The 23,851-nt window shown below is 35.9% G+C and overlaps 1 protein-coding gene and 1 pseudogene across 3 annotated transcripts in view; one reads left to right on the forward strand and one right to left on the reverse strand.

Moving 5' to 3' along the window:
• Positions 1-23,851, reverse strand: part of ARHGEF26 (Rho guanine nucleotide exchange factor 26) — a 504,613-nt gene that overhangs the window by 187,609 nt on the left and 293,153 nt on the right. The window lies entirely within an intron of this gene.
• LOC113254188 (U6 spliceosomal RNA) lies at positions 3,204-3,294 on the forward strand (annotated as a pseudogene).

The following is a 23,851-nucleotide window of genomic DNA, read 5'->3' on the forward strand; positions in this document are numbered from 1 at the left end:
CCTGGCTCATGTTCTCTCTCTAAGATACATAAATAAATCTTTTTAAAAAAAGAAAAAAGAGGGAAACACACAAATGAGTATAGAAATGAGACTGGAACCAGAGACAAAGGAAAATGAAAATAATTATCAGAAAATATTGTATGTAACTCTATAATTTTATAGACCTCTCAAGAAAGATGATAAATTTATAAACCTCTCAAGAAGGATTATTTCCTAGCAAAAGAGAAAACTATTAAATTTGACCTCAAGAAGAAACTGAAAATCTGAGTAAATATATAACACTAAAGAAACTAAAAAGGTAAAAAAAAAAAAAACAAAAAAAACCCTAAACACTTGTTTTTTTTTTTTTTTTTTTAAGATTTTATTTATTTATTTGACAGAGAGAGAAGAGAGGGAACACAAGCAGGGGGAGTGGGAGAGGAAGAAGCAGGCTCTTAGTGGAGGAGCCTGATGTGGGGCTCGAACCCAGAACGCTGGTATCATGCCCTGAGCCGAAGGCAGACGCTTAACCGCTGCGCTACCCAGGCGCCCCCTAAACACTTGTATTATTAGAAATTCAATTGCATGAGGGGATTCAAAAGAGCATACTTGTAAGCATTGATTTGAAAAAATATATAACATTTTTATGTTTGTATCTATCTAAGTAGGAATCCCTCCATAAAACAGTTACAACTGCCAAGAAGAGTAACTTTCCCAGTATCTAGAAAAGTGGCCAATGGGCATACCCTAATACCTAACAACTCCTTAGAGACGCTTTCCCACAAGAGCTTAAGCAGATATGATCAGAAACATTGACTTGTAATGGCGAAGATCTGAAAATAATCTAAATGTCCATGGAAGGGGGATGGATGAACACATTATGATACATTCAAACAAATGACCTTATGCAGCAGTTAAAATGGTTACAGCTCAAAAATATGTTGAGCGAAGAAAACAAGTTGTAGAAAATTATTTGTATATGAAACCAGTTACATAAATTTTTAAAATTAACAAGACAATGACTATGCATGTGTTTCAGACACATATGTATGTAATGAAAGTGTGGAAATGTGGACTGGATACACGGTAACATCACAGGGATTGCCTGCAGAGAGAAGCAGCAGCGCACACCCTAGAAAGGGAAAGATGGGAACCTCAACTTTAATTTTCACCACTTAAAATGAGATCTAAAATAAATATGACAAACTCTCAATATGATTTAAAATTCTGGAAATATGCACAATTTTGTATAACCCTTAGTCAAGTTTTAAATTTATATTGCCTGTCAAAAGCTCTTTTCTGCATTTCTTTTGTCCTGGATGTTCCCAGTTTCCTGAGAGGCACACAGTACTGTCTCTTTCCCCATACCAACTCTCCAAAAGCAATCCCATAGCTGCTGTTGGTATTTAGTGTAATTTAAAGAAACTTATTACTCTCACAGATACCTAATTATTAAATCTATATCTGTATGTACTTTCCAAATATCAAAATATCAGAACAGGGAGTTGCATCTTTGTAATTGAAGTGATGTTTTTCTGGGAAACGAGTTTTCCCCGGGCTCCCAGAATCACATCTGCTAGGCAACCTTTTATATGCCTGTGTGTATTTCAAGTTCAGCTCAATGAAGACAATTAACTTGAGCATTGTTTTATTATTACATTAATGCAAAAGACTTGCATAGGGACATTCTAGTATTCACAATACCGCAAATTATTGCATAAACACATGTCTCAGTTCCCTAGATGGATAGGGTGACCAAACACATGACAAATCTGTTTTACTTAGACTATTGTTTGCTAGTGAATATGTGTTTAGAGAAATACAGGTAGGGGAGATGGCTGAGTTTGGAATTAGGCACTTGATACTCTCAAGGCTGCTGCTTCTTCTCAAGGCTTCTTCTTCAAAGAGACCAGAAGGCTATTTCTCTATAATGTACAAGCGGCAGAGCAGGATACAACTTTTTGGCTGTGCATATACAGGCAGATTGCCACTGGCTGGAACCGAAAGCTCAGTAACTTCCCCATTAGCATTGGATTTAGACTTTTACCTTCAGCTTGTTTTAAATAATTTTTTACATAATCCAAGATTCCTTTAAGGAGTACAAACAACATATGCCTTCTAATAAATCTGATAAATGTATTTAGATTTCTATACCACTTAGTATCAGGTAGTACACAATTTATAATATTAAATAACTAAAAGCTTGGTTTCCTATAGTTTTATTAGTTTTTTTCTTAATTGGTCTATTATAGTCATTTAAAAACACTGAACATTTCTTATAAGAATTAGAAACTTCTGTTTCTACTATACTGAAGTCAGATAAATGACTCCTGAAAATGTTAGAATCATACTGGTAATTTAAATATATATGTATAAGCATATATGCTTAATTTAAGTATATATATACACACACAAGTCAAATCTTTAATTACCTAAATTTAAACCATTGTTTTTGGTAATACTGCATTTTAATGTATAATATGCCCATGTGCCATTGGTTCTTAAATACCAATATCCATGCTTCATAGTAGAAAAATTGCTTAAATAGTTTAGGAATAAAATTATATTATATACTAGGGTCATTTGTATTAATATGTGTGACTTTTTGGTTCAGAAATATACTCATATAGGCTGAACTTTCAAAAATATTTTATACTCTGGTTTAATATCAAGAAGTTTTAATTTTGCAGTATGTTAACACAAAACACTTGATAGCTCTGTGAAAACTTTTGTAATACAGAGAAATTATACTAGTCACTCACATTACAGTTAAAAAATTCAAATAGATATACTTATTACTATAATCAGTTATTACAGAATCATTGTTATTTGATATATAGTGGGAATAAAATATGAAATATTCCTCTGAAGGCAAAGGTATACAATCACATTTCCATAAAAGTGAGGAAGCAAAATAAAGCATTTATTTCTGAACTCTCCATATATGTCCAAAGAATTTGGAAACTTTATCACTAAATCCAAATGGAATACTTAGGAAATAAATTTATCTGAATATCAAATGTACCCCACAAAATGTAACTCTTACTTAGACTAAAACTCTGATGGAATTAAGTAAAGGCATTTCTGTAGTTATTCAGAAAGATGAATGGCTATTAAATGAAATCTTAATGACAATGGGCACTCTGGCTCTGAATAAATGTAGTAATAATCCCTTTTCCCTTAAAAAAAAACCCCACAGAATTCTTCTAAAGCACAGTGTGTTAGTGCTCACTTTAGTAGCACATATACTAAAATGGGTTAGCATGGCCTCTGTACAAGGATGACATGCAATTCCTAAAGCAGTCCATATTTTTTAAGATATGGAAGCAACCCAAATGTCCATCAATAGATGAATGGATAAAGAAGATGTGTATATATATAATATATATATATTACATATATACACATGTGTATATATATATTATATATATATTACATATATACACATACACATGTATATGTGTACATATATTTATATATGTATATGTGTGCTAAATATATACATACTTACTGGAATATTACTTAGCCACAAAAGGAATGAGATCTTGTCCTTTGTGACAACATGGATGGACCTAGAGGGTATTATGCTAAGTGAAGTAAGTCAAAGAGTTGGAAGACAAATACCATATGATTTCACTTATATGTGGAATCTAAAAAAAAAATGAATAAAGAAACAAAAAGCAGAACCAGACCTATAAATTCAGAGAACAAACTGATGGTTACTGGAGGGGAGAGGGGCAGGGGTATGGGCAGTAAGGGTAAGGGGGAGTGGGAGATGCAGGGTTCCAACTGAGGAATGAGTGGGCCACCAGAATGGAGGGGTATAAAATAAGGAATGTAGTCAATGGCATTGTAATAGTATCGTATGGTGACAGATGGTGATTTGCTCTTGTGGCATGCACAGCACAAAGCATAGAGATGTTGAATCACTCTGTTGTATACCAGAAACTAGTGCAGCACTGTGTGTCAACTATACTCAAAAAAAAGAGGACAGTGCATCATCAAGATTGAGATAGGCTATAAATAAAAATTTACCTTGTTCCCATAAAGATTTTAAAATAAATAGTTCTAAAATTCTTTAGAATATTTATTTATCTATCTATCTATCTATCTATCTATCTATCTATCTATCTATCTATCAGAGAGAGAGACCACGCAACAGCAAGCAGAGGGAGGAGAAGCAGGCTCCTTGCTGAGCAGGGAGCACAATGTAGGACTCGATCCCAGGACCCTGGGATCATGACCTGAGCCGAAGGCAGACACTTTGCCAACTGAGCCACCCAGGTGTCCCTACAATAAACCTTTTAAAAGACTGAGATCTTGACGTTGGTGGAGAGGGCATGGCCATGTCTCACTGAATGGCAGAGAAGTCACTGTGGTACTGTGTCAGCAAAACCTTCCAGAAATCTACTGTCTAGGGTGTCAGAGAAAGCTATTCACAGGGACACATCTCCCCAGAGGCATTCTGCTACAATATCACCAGGGGAAGCTGCTGGCAGCTGAGTGCTGCTGACCACCAGGCACCGTAGGAGGCAGAAGATGGAGAAGCTGCAAGAATGAATTTGGCTTTTTCTTCTGAGTGATTTTTCTATCCTCTGCATGCAGTATTCAATGCTACAATGCTTGGTTATATCAAATCAGTCAAAGGAGAAAGATCATGAAGAACTTCACGAGAAAGGTTTCTTTTCTTTTTTTAATAATAATTTTTTATTATGATATGTTAGTCACCATACAGTACATCCTTAGTTTTGATGTAGTGTTCCATGATTCATGAGAAAGGTTTCTAAGGGCAAGGTCTGGAAGTGGCATCTATCATTTCTATTTACGTGTCAAGAACTCAGTCAGTCATATGCTCACACCTAACTGCCAAGACAGGATAGGAAATGTAGTTAAGCTGGTGCCCAGGAAGAAGAAATGTTTTTTGTTGTTTTGTTTGTTGGGCTGGTTCTTTAAAATTTATTTGAGAGAGAGAGCAAGAGAGAGAGCGAGATTGAGAGATGAGGTGGGGGAGAGGCGGGGGGAGAAGCAGACTCCCTGTGGAGCAGGGAGTCCCAGTGTGGGACTGGATCCCAAGACCCTGGGATCATGACCTGAGCCAAAAGCAGGTGCCCGAAGAAATGGTTTTGGTGACTTGTTAGTCTGTCATACATTATTTCTCTTAATTTATTATTTTATTTTTCCTGAGAGCAATGCATCTTACTGCTGGTCACCATTACATCTGGCCTGGATGATAGTAATGTATGTGTGTAATATCCTCAGATGTCAGTTGGGGCCCCTCTAGTCCACTAAAATCTGATGATGATGGTAATGTGTGTACACATATATTGAGATGCCAGCTAAGACTCCTCTGTCCATTGAGTTCCAGATAAGATGTGCTCCAGTTTCATGCCCCCAGAGAGGTCTGCAAATTCCCAGAGTCCTTATATTCTTATAGTCTTCTCCATGCCTAACTTCTGCTTTCATACACACTGTCGCCATTCCTCACTGCTCTGATCCAGATATGAGATCCAAATCTTTTATCAATTTCCATTCAAAAGTACTTGTTTAACCACAACACTTGTGGGTATGGAAGACTTCACAGAGGAGGTTTAAATGATAGCAGAAGGAATAATTTTAAACTACATACTAGGCAACCTCTCCTTTAGTACCAACTTCTGGGAAATTTCTGAGGCTCTTGACTTCATCTGGTTTCCTTCTTCACATCATCTCGCTGCTCCGTTTCTCCCCAGAGTCTCTTTACTCCTCAGAGGAAAACAGATCCCTTTTGTGTTGTCATACAGAACAACTCGACCATTTTTATTAGTTGTTTCTTAAGTTCCTACTGACACCAGTGTTCTTGGAGTCTTATTTTCCATCCCCAAGGACTCTAAGTGTACTTTAAGAGAAATCCATGTGCTGCTTGTTAAAGCTAAAATTTTCACATTATTTTATACAAAGTCAAATGACTTGATACTGACTACATTAAGTGAGTTCTACCAGATCAGGATTCCCAACATGTGTTCTATGATGTACCAATCCTATGAGATAATCTGTAGACATAAATAAATAAATAAATAAATAAATAAATAAATAAACGAGATCTATGATCAAATAATTTTACGAATCCTTGCATACTATACTCCCCTTTTTGGAAATTCACAATGCATATCAAGCATATTGAAAGCTGGGAAAAGTCATGTACCTGTTTAGCTGTGATAGTAGCTAACTTACTTGTTGACATACCTTTTTTTTTTTCTTCCACAAAATGCCCTCTAATGTACAGAATGTAGAAAGTCCCTTCTAGCTATAATGTTCTGAAACACTATAATTCTTAAGCACCTGTATGACTAATGACAAAACAACCATAAAAAACAACAACAAAAAACCACAAAAAGCAAAACAAACAAAAAACAAACATCATTTCGACAGCCTGGCCAGAATGGGAGTTTCATACACTTTCTTACTGTCAAGAGCCCTCTTGGGTGGCCACTGCCTCTACCCAAAGTTTTAAGTCATCTGGTTATTCTAAGAGGGTGAGGCAGAGCCTCTCAGAGACTAATCAGAAACAAACAGGAAAAAGAAAAAGCAAATTCCCCAGCTGGTGCTAAAAGCTCCCTGTTTCTACACTTTCACCTTCACCAAGGCTATTTTAGGCAGGGCTTTGGCTGTCTGCCTGACGAACATCCCTTCCCTCTTTCCTCTTTGTATTCACCCACTCTAGGATTCCTGTGTTCTCTTGAGATAGGCTGCTTCTGCTCCCTGCACTCTTACCCAGTGTCTCCCCCTATATTTAACCTTTCACTAATCCTGGTCTTGACTCTTGATCTTTTTAAAGGCCTAAAGGACACTTGGTTGTAATGTAACCAAATTTTATAGCAAGTCAGCAGTCTAGACAGTAGGTGACTTTTATTGCCCCTTCTAACCTTGAAACTATGAAGTAGTTAGACTTTTGCTCTGGTAGAACATACTGACTAGCAAATTTTTAAAAATACATCTTAAATGAGAAATACTGTTGGGTAGCACAATTAACTTGAATATTGTCACCAAGGTACAGGCCCAGATTTTTATCAGTTTGAAAGTGTCTTGAAAAACACATAGTGTGATACACAGTAAATCATTAGTATTTTCTGCCACTTTCTTTGAAGAAGCATTTATTTCTACTGTTTGAGTAGACTCTGAAATAAATGTATTGAAGTCTCCTTCCTTCAGATAAATTAACTTTTTAAAAAAAGGTAGAAGTCTTTATATTTACTGACTATAAGTTCTTTGCCTGATACATGTGTTGCAAGTGTTATCACCCAGTCTAATGGCTTACCTTTCATTTTCTTAATGGAGTCTTTTAAATAGCAGAGTTTTAAAATTTTTTAAGTTCAATTTAACCATTTTCTCCCAGAATATTTAGATTTTTAACTTTTATGTTTAAGTCTATAATACATCTCAAAAGAAAGTTTGTGAAAGATATGAGGTAGAGATCAAGGTTAATTATTTTTCATATATTTATCTGGTTGTTACAGCACCATTTGTTGAAAAAGTTTCCTTTCTCCATTGAAATTCTTAGTGCCTTCATTAAAAATCTATTGACCATAAATGGTGGATCTATTTCTAAGCTCTTTTCTGTTCCATTGATTTATTTTTCTATCCTTATTTTTCTATCCTTATTCTAATATCACAGCCTTAATTACTATAACTATATAGTAAGTCTTGAAATCAAGTAGTGTAAGTCCTCCAACCTTGCTCTTTTTCAAGATTGTTCTGTTTATTCTACATTCTTTTACTTGAAAATAAATTATAGAATACTTTATTTATATTTACAAATAAATAAATACAGGTCTATTGCTGCTTTAAGTGGGATTGCACTGAAGTTCTACGTTAATTTGGAAATTTACAACTTAAAAATATTAGATGATATCATCCGTAAAGATAGTATAATCCTACATTTGCTTATGTTTTTTGAAATTTCCCTCTGAAATATTTTTCATTTACTGTGTAGAAGTTATGTGCACTTTTATTAAATTTATTCATGAATATAAATTTTTTTTAAGATTTACTTATTTATTTTAGAAAAAGAAAGAGAGAGAGAGAGAGACAGTGAGCATGAGCTGGAGAGGCAGAGAGAGAGGGAGAGAAAATCTCAAGCAGACTGTGCCAAATGCAGAGCCTGACATGGAGCTCGATCTCACAACCCTGAGATCAAGACCTGAGCCAAAACCAAGAGTCTGATGCTTAACTGACTGTGCCACCCAGGCATCCCTAAAATGTTTTTAATACTATTACAAAGCATACTATTTTAAAGTTTTGTTTTCCAAATGTTTGCTGCTAGTATATGGGAACACTAATATCTCCACTATCCCAGATTCACCACATGAAAAAAACTTTTAATTAGAAAGTCAGTCAATAAATTCAACTATGAGAAATATAAACTAAGTACAGTTTACTTACACATAAGACTGATTGTTCAGAATTTATTTCCCAGTAATATCTTTATAAGTTGATTGGCTCTTCATCCATGATAAAACTCCTGAGGAGAATGTGACAGATGGCACCAGAAATAAAGACTCTTACAGACTTTAATTAAATGCCTCAGTTTCTATGTTCTCTGCCCTTGGCCTACCAACAAAACTTTAATGTAGTAAACTTGAGCATGGATTAACTACTAGATCAAAAGACTTGATTAAGTTAAAATTTACTACATTAATCTAGTAGTTAATCCATGCTCAAATTCACATTAGAATTTAATAGAAAGCATTTTAAGCTCGTCAAAAATGTATTTGTAAGGCATAAAAATTAATTAATAAATCCAGTGTTGATGATATAAAATTTATACACTGCCACTTCAACATCTTTTAAATACTGTAACTATCTTCTTTTCCTTTCCAAATCTCTGAAGTTCTTGTTCCATTCTTTTTCTTTTTCTCCCTAATATTTTTATTCTTCTTAATGTCTTCCCAAACAATGGTTATCTTACTTCTATTTTAAAGGTAACTAGATTTTTTTTTTTTGTTGAATGAATCTTCATAAAAGAGGCTTCCTCTGGCCCACGTCATCTTTTTCTCTTGGCTAAGCCCCTTGAGTGTCTTCATCAGGTACTCACTATACAAACTTCCCATATTAGTACATGCCCAGAACATAGAAGGGGTTTGGATAAATACTTTAAATGAACGAGTAAATGAATAGACATACAAGTGAAATAAATCTGGTTATATTCTCAACTTCCCCTAAATTCCCTAACATTAATAATTCAATAATTGTTTTTCAACCTAACTCTTGCTGAACATTTTTGCTGCACTTCGTATCACTGACTCCTTCCTCCTTCATATCTTTGTCTTGTGTTTGCTTTAATCTCTTCTTTCTTTTCACATTATGCTTCCATCATATTATCCTGTTCCTTATCTTCCTCCTACTCACTTAAATTGACCTATTTCTTTTACTCTACATGCATTTCTTAAGAGTTCATCTAATTTCCAGTTTAAATTGATTTTATTGATCAGATCTGCTACTACCTCATAGAGTGCCAGTTTGAATGCAAAAAAAAGCAGACTTTCTGCACACACACAGCTCTGTAGATGCACAGATTGTGACTATAAGCCACTTTTGTACACATTTGAAAGATCTGCACCTTCCTTGGATTCAGCCAGGTACACTATACACGGAAGTCCTGTGAATGTCTGTATTCTACATTCCCAGCCAAAATACCAGGATTATCTATCTATAAAGGGTTCATATGAATACTCCTAGGTCATGTGGGATTTGACAGGTCAAAAAATCAAAATTAGTCCTTTCATCCAAATTTCCTGTTCTTTCTAACTTCAAGATTGTATTAGTTTATCAATGACCAAGCCATTCTGATACATACTTAACTTTATAACTTGTCTGTTCATTTTCTTTCAGAGACTACCACACTAAAACAAGACCCTAAAATCTGATCATTTCACTATTCCAGTGGTCTCATGTTGGAGGTGTTTATCTTTCAGTCTCTCTATTTGGTGACTTTTCATTGCACTCAGAATAAAATCCACTGAAAGCTCATAGGACTTGATTTGATTGCACTCACTTCCCTTCTCCACCTTCATATTAGAATTAGCGTCCTTAATATCTCATAAACTTGCATTTTCCCTTGACAGTTTATCATCATTTAAATTAAACAAACATTTGTAAAGTCATGTGTTATATTTGTCTCCTTCAGATTCACATTCATCTAAGAATATACGGAGTTTATCAACTTATTCAATCTTTATTCCCAGAGACCAGTATAATACCTAGCACATAGCAGGCAATGTGTATTTGTGAAAGAATAAATGTAAGTATCAAAAGAGTATCATTTTAAAAATGGAAATGGTCTGGTTAAATATAGCCTATATTGAAAAAGCCAGAAATAATAGAGTTCAAACTGTGCCATGTAAACTGAAGATGAAGTAACCATTAATCATTCCCACAGTTTTCAGAGGTCTTCTTTCCTCCAAGAACACCATTAGTTATTGCTCCTGGAGTAGACCTGGTATGTATCTCCATATCTCACAAGGAGAATCATCCCTAGTACGCACCATTTAACATTAATGTTTTAACTAGTCCATCTCACTTTATTAATGAGAGCAAGCACACTGATACAAACAGCTGGAAGAGCTGCTTAAAAATGAAGCATAATTTTTATTCATTTGTTTAGTATTTTAAAGGGAGAAATGCAGAAAAGTAAACAGAAATACACATGAACAAAAAGTATAAGAGGAACAAATCATATAAAGGAAATGAATGTTGATTTATTTATTTCTCCCTAGGTATGTGAAACAAAATGCCAGAACTAAAACTCCCCTAGCCCACCTAGTCAGATGGTCCTCCACCACAAAACATTTTGTTATCTGACTTCTCTACTTACTGAATAAGGATGTAATGACATACTTGTGCTTCATTTTGCTCATTTGTAAGATATAATACTATTTGTAAGGGATAATACTAATATTTACCTATTTACATATAATAAGATAGTGCACTTAAGATATTAGTGCACTTAAGATATCTATGACAGTGGTTAGCACATAGCAATGAATCAATAACTTCTCTCATTATTATTAATATATAATATTTATGGATGGAGATTTGATAAAAATCCTTGGCATCAAATTTCAGTGCCAGTCACCAGTTCTATCAGTTCTTTTTTCCAGTTAAACCTAAAAGTTTTTATCGGCAATTCAAACTCATCTGAACCATTTACAAAGCTATCATTTAGTTCCATTCACATCAGTCACAGCCCTTTTGTTTGTTGAGAAGATCTTGGCTCAATAGGCTGTCCAAATTACCTGGCCTTTAGCCCTAGCCCATATTTTGCATCTTGGTTTTCCAGGGTGTTATTTTAAGCCCTCCACTTTTGCAAACACCTGTCTGCTACTCAACACTTAAAGAGAGATGGCCGGCTGATGCACATAATCAGGACAAAAATATTTCTACTCTTCCACTGTTTTTGTATACAATGCAATTAATCCACACCCAAGTCACTGTAGGATGTAAATTCTATATTGAACATCCTGCATCATAGTCATTTCCATCTTTTCTTCTTTGCAATTTTTTCCCAACAACATGGACACCTGGCCAGTATCTAACAGAATTAAGGAATTTTTCCTCTGTTAAGAGAACCTCTGAAGCAGACTATAGCACAGGAAGAGCCAAGTACCAAGAATATCTAGGAAAAATGATATCTGCCTCTCCTGACATATATGTATTGCTCATCCATGCCAAAATCACAACCCCACCCACTCTGAAGAGTGTTTTCTGGTCCTGTCTGACCAAAAGGACTGGCAACAATTCATGGAAGCTGTGTAGCCCCACAGCACTTAAGCCAAGAGGCAGGTGAGCAGAGCCAATCATCCCTAGAGTAGAAAGCCAGCACCAAGCACAGAACATTTCTGTGTTATGCATATACAGGGGGTTAATTCTTAGCCAAGTTTCTGAGGGAAGCTGTGGGCCCCTCCCAACCAGAGAGCCTGTTAGGGAAACAGAGTAGCCTGAAGTGGCCCCTTTTTATTCCGTGCAAGCAAGGGAGCAGAGCCCACCCACTATCGATACTGTCTTTCAACCCCACCTAACCAGAAGGGCTCTGGACAACTCCCGGAAGCTGTGTAGTCCAGTGGCACTCAAGCTAAGAGACAAGCAGGCAGAGCCAATAGTTTGCAGAACAAAGCCAGTGGTCTTGTTTGGTCAGAGAATTTGGGGTGTGGGTCAGCTTGAGTTAAGATAATAAACAAGGAGCTTTAATGGCTTTACAGCTGCTTTCCCTAAGCAGGGAATCTACTCTGTAGCCCCAATCATCCCTGAAGACAGCCTTCAGCATGTCCTATCAGGGAACCTAACCAGAGAACACAGGAAGCTACATAGCCCATTCAACAGTCACATGTACAGTGGTACTTGAACAGAAAGCATGGGCCATGGCTTCCCCCATCTACAGAGCAAAACTAGTCACCTCACATGACCAAGGAATTCAGTGTATACTGGCCTGATGTGGGTCCTCATAGTAGGGGTTATACCAGCTCTGGGCCCTGTCTTGCTGCCGTGTCAGAGGAAGAAAGCTAATTCATAGCCTCATCTACTACTGAATATAGTACCTAGTCCTGACCATCTAGTAAGCCTTACCAGAGAATCCAGGCAATCATGGAGCCCATCCTACATTTTAACTTGGGTAGAGAACCAAACCAGCAGTCCTACCCAACTGTTCTAAACTAGTGGCATACACTCCTATCCTCATCTTCAGAGCTCAAACAGTTGCCTCACCCAAAAATAGAGTGTAAGTGCAGGCCCCACCTGCCCAGGAATACTGCCAGCAGACCACACCCAGAAACCCAACATAAGCTGACCAGTAAAGAACTGTCTTTGCCAAACAAACAAACAAACAAACAACCCTGTAAAGTCTGATAGAAGAGCCTGATTACTCAAATGCACGGATAACATATGAAAAGGAAGATCACAAAAAATCAGGTAAATATGGCACCACCAAAGGAAAGTAATAAGGCTCCAATAACGTACTCTAAAGAAATGGAGATCCATGAACTATGAACAAAGATTTCAGAATAATCTTAAGGAAGTTTAGAACAGAACTATAAAAAAACACAGACAACTAAAAGAAATTCAGAAAACAATGAATAAACTAAACAAGAAGTTCAAAAAAGAAATAGCAACCATAAACAAACAAACAAACACAGAAATCCTTGCAATAACTGAACTGAAGAACTCAATAGAGAGTTCAAAAGTAGACCCAACTGAAGAAGGAATACTGGAGGATAAAACACTGGAAATTACTCAGAGTTACAAAAAAGAATAAAAAATGAGAAAGACTGAAGAGAGTCTATGGGAATTACAAAACACAATGAAAAGAAACAATATGCACTTCATGGGGATTCCAGAAAAAGAGAAAGAGAAAGAGACAGAAAGTATATTTAAAGCAATAATGGCTGTAAACTTTCCAAACCTGCAGAGAGAAATGGACATCCAGATCCACGAGGCCCAAAGGAGCCCAAACAGGTTGAATCTGAATAGGGCTATACTGAGACACACCACAATTAAATTGCCAAAAGCCGAAGACAAAGAATTATATGAGCAGCAAAGAAAAAAGATAAGTTACGTACCTCCATAATAAGACTATCAGTGTATTTCTCAACAGAAACTTTTGAAGTCAGGAGAGAATGGGACAACATATTCAAAACATTAAAAGACAATAACTGTCAACTGAGAACACTATACCCAGTGAAGCTGTCCTTTGGAAATGAAGGAGGGATAAAGACTTTCCTGAACAAAAGATGAGGTAGTTTATTATCACCATGTACTGTATTACATGAAATGCTAAAGGGACTTCTTTGAGTGGAAGTAAAAGAATGCTAATTAACTCATAGAAACATAAAAGGGTGGTGTAAATCTTGTGGTAATGGTAAATATATAGTCATATGTAGACTGCAATAGGGCAACAGTGGTGCTTAATTCACTTACAATTCTAGTTTAAAAGTTAAAAAAAAAGTAGTGAAAAATAACCATAACTACAATCATCTGTTACTAGTTACACAATGTAAAAAACTTTTAAATTGTAATAGCATTAACCTAAAATGTGAGAGGGAGAAGTGAAATTGTCTAATTTACAAATTCTACTGAAGTTGAGCTGTTATCTGTTTAGAATAGGGTGCTATAAGTTTAAGACATTTTATGTAAGCCTCATGGTAACCACAAGAGAAAGTCCTGTAGTAATTACATAGAAGAATACAATAAAGAAGTCAAAGCATACTAACACCAAAAGACATCAAAACATACACACAGAAAAGACAGCAGGATAAGAAACAAGGAACAACAGATCTACAGAGCAGAAAATAAGCAAAATGACAAAAATAAGTCCTTACCTATCAGTAATCACTTTAAATGTAAACAGATTAACTCTCCAATTAAAAGACACAGAATGGCTAAAAGGATAAAAAACAAGACCCAACAATATCCTTCCTATAAGAGACTCACTTTGGCCTTAAAGACACACACAGATGGGACTGAGAGTGAAAGGAAGGAAAAGGACATTTCAAGCAAAGGGTAACAACAATAACAACAAAAAGCAGGAATAGCTATATTTATATAAGATAAAATAGACTTTAAAACATGGTAAAAGGAGACAAAAAGGGTGATTGTATAATGACAAAGGGTCAATTCATTAAAAAGATAAAACAATTATAAATATTTATGTACTCAACATTGGAGCACCTAAATATTTAAAGCAAAACTAATAAAACTAACAAAAAATAAATGGTAATACAATAGTTGAGAACTTTAATGCCCAGCTCTCAACAATGAATAGATCATTCAGACAGAGCATCAATAAGGACACAGAGGATTTGGACAACACTATAGACCAAATGGACCTAACAGACATATATAGAACATTTTATCCAACAACAGCAGAATTCACATTCTTCTCAAGTGCACATGGACTATTTCTAGAATAGATCATATGTTAGGCCACAAGACCAGTCTTAGCAAATTCAAGAGGACTGAAATCATACCAAGTATCTCCTTTGACCACAATGGCATGACACTGGAAATTAATAACAAGAGGAAAACTGGAAAATTCATGAACATGTGAAAATTAAGCAACACTCTCCTCAACAACTAATGGATCAAAGAAAAAATTAGAGGGAAAATTAAAAAGAAAAATTTTTAAGACATACAAAAATAGGGGCACCTGGGTGGCTCCGTTGGTTAAGCGTCTGCATTCAGCTCAGGTCATGATCTCAGGGTCCTGGGATCGAGCCTTATGTCAGGGTCCCTGCTCAGCAGGGGAGTCTGCTTTCCCCTCTTCCTCTCCCTCTGCCCCTGCTCATGCACTCTCTCAAATAAATAAATAAAATCTTAAAAAAAAAAGACATATAAAAATAGAAACACATCATAGCAGAACTTGTGGGATGCAGCAAAAGCAGTTCTAATAGGAAAGTTCATAACCATAAACACCTATATTAAGAAGCCAGAAAGATCCCAAATAGACAACCTAACTGTATGCCTTCAGGAACTAGAAAAAGAAGAACAAACTGAACCAAAGTTAGCAGAAAAAAAGGACATAATAAAGGGGAGAGCAAAAATAAATTAGAAAACAGAAAACCAATAGAGAGTACTAACCACATTAAGAGTTGGTTCTTTGAAAAGACAAAATTAACAAACCTTTAGCTAGACTAACCAAGGGGAAAAAAAGACCCAAATCAAGAAAATTATAAATGAAAAAGGAGATATTAAAATTCAAGAGATATTAAGAAGTTACTATAACCAACTATACACCAACAAACTGTTCAACCTAGAAGGAATGGAAAGATTCTTAGAAGCATACAACTTACCAAGACTGAATAAAAAAAATAGAAAAATATGACTAGACCAATTAGTACTAAGGAGACTTAACCAGTAATCAAAAGTCTCCTGATAAAGAAAAACAAAGGACAAGAGGGCTTCACTGGTGAATTTTACCGAATATTTAGGGAAAAATTAACATCAATCCTTCTGAAACTCTTCCAAAAACTCGAAAAGGAGGAAATATTCCCAAACTCATTTTATAAAGTCAGCATTTTCCTGATACCAAAACCAAAAAAGGATATTACTAGAAAAGAAAGTTACAGGCCAGTATCCTTGATTAATATGGATGTAAAAATTCTCAATAAAATACTATCAAACTAAATTCAGCATCACATTAAAAGGATCATTCAACATAATTAAGTGGGATTTATCCCTGGGATGCAAAGATGGCTCAACATATGCAAATCAATTAATGTGACATATCACATTAATAGAATGAAAGAAAAGAATCATGATCATCTCAATAGATGTAGAAAAAATATTTGACAAAATTCAACATCTGTCCCTGATAAAAACTCTTAACAAATTAGGTATAGAAGAAACATATCTCAACATAATAAAGGTTATATATAACAAGCCCATAGTTAACATTATACTCGGTGAAAGATTGAAAGCCTTTCCTCTAAGATCAGGAATAAGTCAACAGTGCCTATTTTCACCACTCATATTCAACAAAAGAATAGAAGTCTTAAGTAGAGCAATCAGGCAAGAAAAAAAAAAGATATCAAAATTGGGAAGGAAGAAGTAAAATTGTCTCTTTTATAGATAAGATTTTATATACAGAAAATCCTAAAGACTCATCCAAAAACTGTTAGTTCTAATTGACATATTCAGCAAATTTGCAAGATACAAATTAAGCATACAAAAAATCTGTAGTATTTCTATACACTAATAATGTATTTTCCAAAAAAGAAATAAATCGATCCCACTTACAATAGCATCAAAAACAATAAAATATTTAGAAATAAATTTAACTAAGGAGGTGAAAGACCCCTACTATGAGGACTACAAGACACAAGACACCATTTTATCTGGTCCTGATGGGTCCCCTTTGAGTCTTCTGGACTACGAGGACTTCTAGTCCTACAATGGCCTACAGAATCTGAGGAGAAGGCAGAAACAATTCTTATTATTCTTATTATCCACAGTATTTTTTTTCTTTCTTAGATTTACTGAATCTGTAATCTTAGATTTACTGGCAATCATGCCAGATAGTTCACACTTTATTTTTTCCCCAGTTTTGTTAAGAAATAGTTGACATATGTTACTCTATAAGTTTAAGATGTTATAGCATAATGGTTTGATTTACATATATTATGAAATGATTGCCACAATAGGTTCAGCTAACATCCATCTTCTCATACAGATACAATAAAAAGAAGAGACAAAAAAAGAAAAAATTGTTCTCCTCGTGATGAGAACTTAGAGGATTTACTGTCTTAACAACTTTCCTATATATCATACAGCAGCATTAGCTTTAGTCATCATGTTGTACATAATATCCCTAGTAGTTATTTATCTTATACCTAGAAATTTGCACCTTTTGACCACAATTTCCCCTCCCCCTACCTTCCACCTAACCACAAGTGTGATCTCTTTTTCTAGGAGTTTTTTGTTGTTTGTTTTATTTATTTATTTATTTATTTATTTATTTATTTATTTATTTAAAGATTTTTTTTTATTTATTTGACAGAGATAGAGACAGCCAGCGAGAGAGGGAACACAAGCAGGGGGAGTGGGAGAGGAAGAAGCAGGCTCATAGCGGAGGAGCCTGATGTGGGGCTCGATCCCAGATCGCCGGGATCACGCCCTGAGCCGAAGGCAGACGCTTAACCGCTGTGCCACCCAGGCGCCCCTGTTGTTGTTGTTTTATGTTTGTTTGTTTTTTATCATACATTATTTGTCTTTCTCTGTCAGACTTATTTCATTTAGCATAATGCCTTCAAGGTCCATCCATGTTGTCACAAATGGTAGGATAGTCTCATTTTTTATGCCTTAATAACATTCGTGTGTGTGTGTGTGTGTGTGTGTGTGTATCACAACTTCTTTATTCATTCAGCCATCAATGAACACTTAGGTTAACCTGTTTCCATGTCTTGGTTACTGTAAATAATGCTGTTATGAACATGGGGGGTGCAGATATCTTTTTGAAGTAGTGCTTTTACTTCCTTTGAATATATACAATGGAATATTACTCAGCCATAAAAAAAGAATGAACTCTTGCCATTTGTGACAACACTGATGGACCTAGAGGGTATTATACTAAGTGAAATAGGTCAGTCATAGAAAGATGAATACCAGGAATCTAAAAAGCAAATCAAAACAAACAAAAAACAAAAGAGACTCATAAATACAGAAAACAAACTGGTGGTTGCCAAAAAGGGAGAGAGTGAGACCATGGGCAAAACAGGTGGAGGAATTAAGAGGTACAAATTTCCGGTTATAAAATACATAGGTGATGGAGATAAAAATTAAAGCATAGAGAATATAGTCAATAATGTTATAATAACATTGTATGATGACAGATGGTAGCTACACTTGTGGTGAGCATTGTGTAATGTAAAGACTGTCCAATCACTATGCTGTACATCTGAAACTAATATAACATTGTATATCAACTATACTTAAATAATAAAAACAATTTTTAAGTAATTAAACCAAAACAATAAAGGGAACAAAGGATGTATTTTCCTACTTTCTTATATTAATCTTTGAAAGAGACTTATGGCACTTATTAAGTTATCACTTATCAACCAATTCTCTTTAAATAGAGCTAAATTCTTATATAATTTTAATTTAAAAACAAATACATACTTTAAAAAATGTTTTCTTCCGGACTTCCAAATTTCTTTATAGCCCTCATTTTAATTTCTATAAAGTAAGACATGTGTATAACTTGGAGTCAAATAGTTTCATAAGGTCTGTGGGCAGGGGGAAGGGGATTGTCTTTCTCTATTTCTTGCCCCACATAAGCAGGTATTTTCAACTCTCTGTGATGATTCTACTGCTAAATATCAAGCATATTTTTGTCTTTCTGTTTTAGATATTTTTTCTATTGATTTATAAATAATTAATTGACAGTTGTGCAATTTTGAAGAAAGGTTTTACCTAACATAGTAACTAGAATATAGGTTTTCTATTATAAACATTTCATAAATATTCCCATTGTACAATTGAGTGATATGGTATAATTTAATACTTTTCTCTCCATTGGATATTTATTTCCAACTTAGCATAGAGATAGAACTATATAAAGCAGAAATTAAAATATAATCCTAATTAAGGAAGGCAGGCAGAAAGAGGACATTAACTTTCTCACAGAAGGATTTTCAGCCCTGGAGTGATAATTCTTTTTGAAGTCTTGCAAGATGGGCATTTGCTTCAAGAACAGGGTTCTATAGAGCTGTAAGATTTACTAATGTGTCCTTAAGATCTATCACCCCAAATGCCAGCTGGCTGGGAAATGTGACTCCTGCTGTCTTGCTGGAAAACAAAAGCAAAAATAACTATAAATATAACCTATTGTTAAAGAATACTTTGAATATATCTGATTCAAAATGTTTATGAAATTCAAGGTTTGTGTGTCAGTAGGAAGACTATAGAAGGTGATGAATCATTTCAAAGATGGCAATTCTTCCTCACTGACAACAGAATGAAAGCCATCCATAATTGCCAGGCAGCTGCCCTGCCTTGACATCCAAAACATGAATGGTCTGCAGGCAGAAGAGATGAGTGATGATGAAAATGACAAGCACTGACATCATAAGGCTTGTTAAAGGTCAGAAAAGCCAGCCAAGAAGCTGTCACTTAACCACAGCCATCAGACGGCAGACTTTGAGTTCAATAATTTTTAAAGTCTTTAAAATTTTTTTAGATAGGAGGATGTTTTGCCTCTTAAATTTTTAAGAAATAGTTATAACTCCTATCACTATTGGCATCTAAAACCACTTTTCAACTTATTAAATAAAAGTTAAAATATATAATGCCATAAGTGATAACAGTAGTGGCATTAAACACGGGCCATGGAAACACTTTCCCAGAGTAAATACACAAACCATCTTAAGCCTCTGTGCTTTGCATATTCAGTTTTGTCTACCTAGAGATTGCCTCCTCCCCCCAATACCTCCCTATTTTGTCACTGGCGGGTGAAGTGCATTTAAGAACCAGGCTCCAGTAGTCTCCTCTCCTTTGGGTTTTCTAGTAGCTAATTCTCCTCTGTCAGCCGGCAGAAGCTGTTTTACACCTCCTTTGGACCATGCAGCATGCATCTGCCCAAGAACTTGCCTGTGTTTCCATTGCCCAGCTGCCCTTGTTCACTCTTGTCCCAACATTGTTGTCCTGGTCTTAACAAGCTCTTCCCACATCTCTATGAATTTCTCTGAGAACCTCTTGATTGCAGCTGGAGAGGACCTAAGCCAGACAGCTAATATAGGAGGCTCAGTGGGCTATTCCTATTATACTCTGAGTTGAGAGAACCACCAAAGGCTATGTTATCCACCTCACTGCAGGCACAACTTAGAAGTGTCTAGTTCAAAGACTATGTCCTAACACCAACCAGGAGTCTATCCTCAGCACAAGACATTTTAAAGAGATATCTGACAGCTGCCCTTTTGAGTAATGCAAGGTTTTTTAAATGATTATTCCCATCACCTCGCCCCCACCCTCCCACAGGGATAGGAATGGAGCGGGGCTTCTTTCCCTTCCCAAAGTAAAGGAAGAGGAATCCAGGAACATTACTAATAATATAACTAGAAATATAGCGTACATTTTTATTTTCTTAATTTGGGTTCTTCTAGAAAGAAAACCTTGGGATAAGAATTCAAATGCAGCCTACATAGGCAGCAACCTCTACGACATCGGCCAAAGCAACCTTTTCCATGACACATCTCCAAAGGCAAGAGAAACAAAAGATAAAATGAACTTATGGGACTTCATCAAGATAAAAAGCTTCTGCACAAGGAAACAGTCAAAAAAACTAAGAGGCAGCCCATGGAATGGGAGAAGATTTTTGCAAATGACACTACAGATAAAAGACTGGTATCCAAGATCTACAAAGAACTTCTCAAACTCAATACACGAGAAACAAATAAACAAATCAAAAAATGGGCAGAAGATATGAACAGACACTTTTCCAATGAAGACATACAAATAGCTAACAGACACATGAAAAAATGTTCAAAATCATTGGCCATCAGGGAAATTCAAATCAAAACCACACTGAGATACCACCTTACGCCAGTTAGAATGGCAAAAATAGACAAGGCAAGAAACAACAATTGTTGGAGAGGATGTGGAGAAAGGGGATCCCTCTTACATTGTTGGTGGGAATGCAAGTTGGTGCAGCCACTCTGGAAAACAGTGTGGAGGTCCCTTAAAAAGTTAAAAATTGAGATACCCTATGACCCAGCCATTGCACTACTGGTTATTTACCCCAAAGATACAGACATAGTGAAGAGAAAGGCCATATGCACCCCAATGTTCATAGCAGCTCTGTCCACAATAGCTAAATCGTGGAAGGAGTCGAGATGCCCTTCAACAGATGACTGGATTAAGAAGTTGTGGTCCATATATACAATGGAATATTACTCAGCTATCAGAAAGAACGAGTTCTCAACATTTGCTGCAACATGGACGGCACTGGAGGAGATAATGCTAAGTGAAATAAGTCAAGCAGAGAAAGACAACTATCATATGATTTCTCTCATCTATGGAACATAAGAACTAGGAAGATCGGTAGGGGAAGAAAGGGATAAAGAAAGGGGGGGTAATCAGAAGGGTGAATGAAACATGAGAGACTATGGACTATGAGAAACAAACTGAGGGCCTCAGAGGGGAGGGGGGTGGGGGAATGGGATAGACCGGTGATGGGTAGTAAGGAGGGCACGTATTGCATGGTGCACTGGGTGTTATACACAACTAATGAATCATCGAACTTTACATCGGAAACTAGGGATGTACTGTATGGTGACTAACATAATAAAAAATCATTAAAAAAAAGAATTCAAATGCAGAAGTCATTTACTTGAGAAGTGTAGGAAGTACTGGTAAGGGAGATGGGAAGAAGGAAAGGGAAGGGAGGGTAACACGAGGCTAATACTCCCAGGGAATTTAGAGTCAGAGTCAAACACATGCCTGAAAGTTTTCCCTGAGGGCAAGGGAGCTGGGGTATGTATACACAACTCTAGTCAGGAATCTGTTGAAGGCTACTTGGGGAAGGGGTGATGGCGTTATTATCATGACACTCTAAGTCTTCCTTAGGAGACATAGAGATTGCAAAGTGGATTCCAAGGCAAGAGAGAAGGCCCTCGGGTGGTTAATTAGAGTTCTACTAAAGGTGTTACCCAGTAACTGAATAGGAGTCCAAGTCTCCTATATTCTAGCAGTGCCTCACCTACACCAATTAACTACTTTCAACTTTTCCATATCCATTGATTTATTTCATTTAACTTCTTTCTACATATGGAATAATATTTCAGTCAGAGAGGAAACTGAATCATATACTCATAAGTTTTTAAAGGAGTCAGAGCTAGTGGCAGTTTTAACTTAATATCCAAGACTCTTAACTCTCAAATCAGTTCTCTTTACAACTGTAAACCTCCTGAGTCCTTCCTTGACTTTTAATCTTTAAAATTCTTCAGAGCCCATGGACATTCTGCCAACTTTAACATCAATATATTGCTATATTGCTACTGCCCTGAATATGATATTGATTTTTTTGTCAAACTGATGTTCACTTGATGATACCTCTATTAAAGCAATACACCCATAAACCTCAGACATGTTAGGATGAACTGGAGGATCCACCTATTCAGATGAGTTGTGTACTACATTTTATCAAAGTATGCAGCACCAACAGGATGCATTACACTTTTGGAGTGGGTTTTAGAGCCCTCATTGGAAATTTAAAAGGTAATAAACTTTGTTTTCTCTATGTTTCCAGATATTCCAATAGTGGGAAGAAATACCATCACGAAACGGATGGAAAAACACTGTCTATATTAAGAGCCATGCAAGAGTGAGCAAGTTAGGTGAGCTTCCTCTTGCTCAGGCATTTTCCTACATTCCTGAAAAGGGGAATTCAGGGATGTGGAAAATGGAGGGAGAAGCCCAGACCATAACCCTGCTGTAGTCAGTAAAAATTTCCCTCATGAGTAAAAGTTTTTCTTTTCAAAGAGCCAGCACAGAAGCTTTGAATGAATGGTTTCTTCATTTCTTCCCCTTCCAGTGTCTTGGTTTTTATTTTTTATTTTTGGCTTTTTGGAGTTTTTCACCTTAGGAGTACAAGGGGCTCACATTGGCTTTCTGCCCATAAACATTTGATTTCTTTTTGGTATTCCACTTAAACCAATATAATGATGATTGATAGTTGTTTAGTAAGACTAGAACTCAAGAGAATGATTCATGGATGGCTATGTACTTTCAAGAGCTTCAATCATTATGCATCTGAAGGAAAGACAACAAGTACCACAAAGAGCTATAAGGCACATATATTAATGCACAGATTCTGCTCAGTTTCTGGAAAGGAAATAAAACAATTTTTGGAAAGTGGTTATCACATCTATCAGAAATTTTCTTAAAACATTAGAACATAATCTGAACCTCTATGTACGAATGGGAAGAATGTCAAAATTCCTATCCTTCAAAGTTGAAGCTGTTTTTTGTGGTTTGATTCATAATAGTCTCCTAACCAAGACTGCCTGGAGGGTGGCAGCTCACTATGATGGCCACAGAGCATGAGATTTTTGGGAACAATATGGTAAATCATTTATCCAACAAATACTGTTGAGAGGCACAAGGGATATTATGGTAAAAATTTCATAGTCTTTGGCTTTTTGGAGCTGAGTTCAAATGTGGAAGGCAGTTAACTGAACAGCAAGTATAATATAAAACAAGTACAAATTAGGGTGCTGTAGGAATATGAGAGGCACAGTAAACCCAGCGTTTGGGATTCAGGGCAGGCTAAGAGTTGGCGTTGGGGGATATGGAGAAGCTAAAAGGATATATCAGCAAAAACACTGCTGCAGAGGCAAAGGAAAGTACAGCC

This window comes from Ursus arctos, unplaced genomic scaffold (assembly GCF_023065955.2).
Source record: "Ursus arctos isolate Adak ecotype North America unplaced genomic scaffold, UrsArc2.0 scaffold_20, whole genome shotgun sequence".
NCBI lineage: Eukaryota > Metazoa > Chordata > Mammalia > Carnivora > Ursidae > Ursus > Ursus arctos.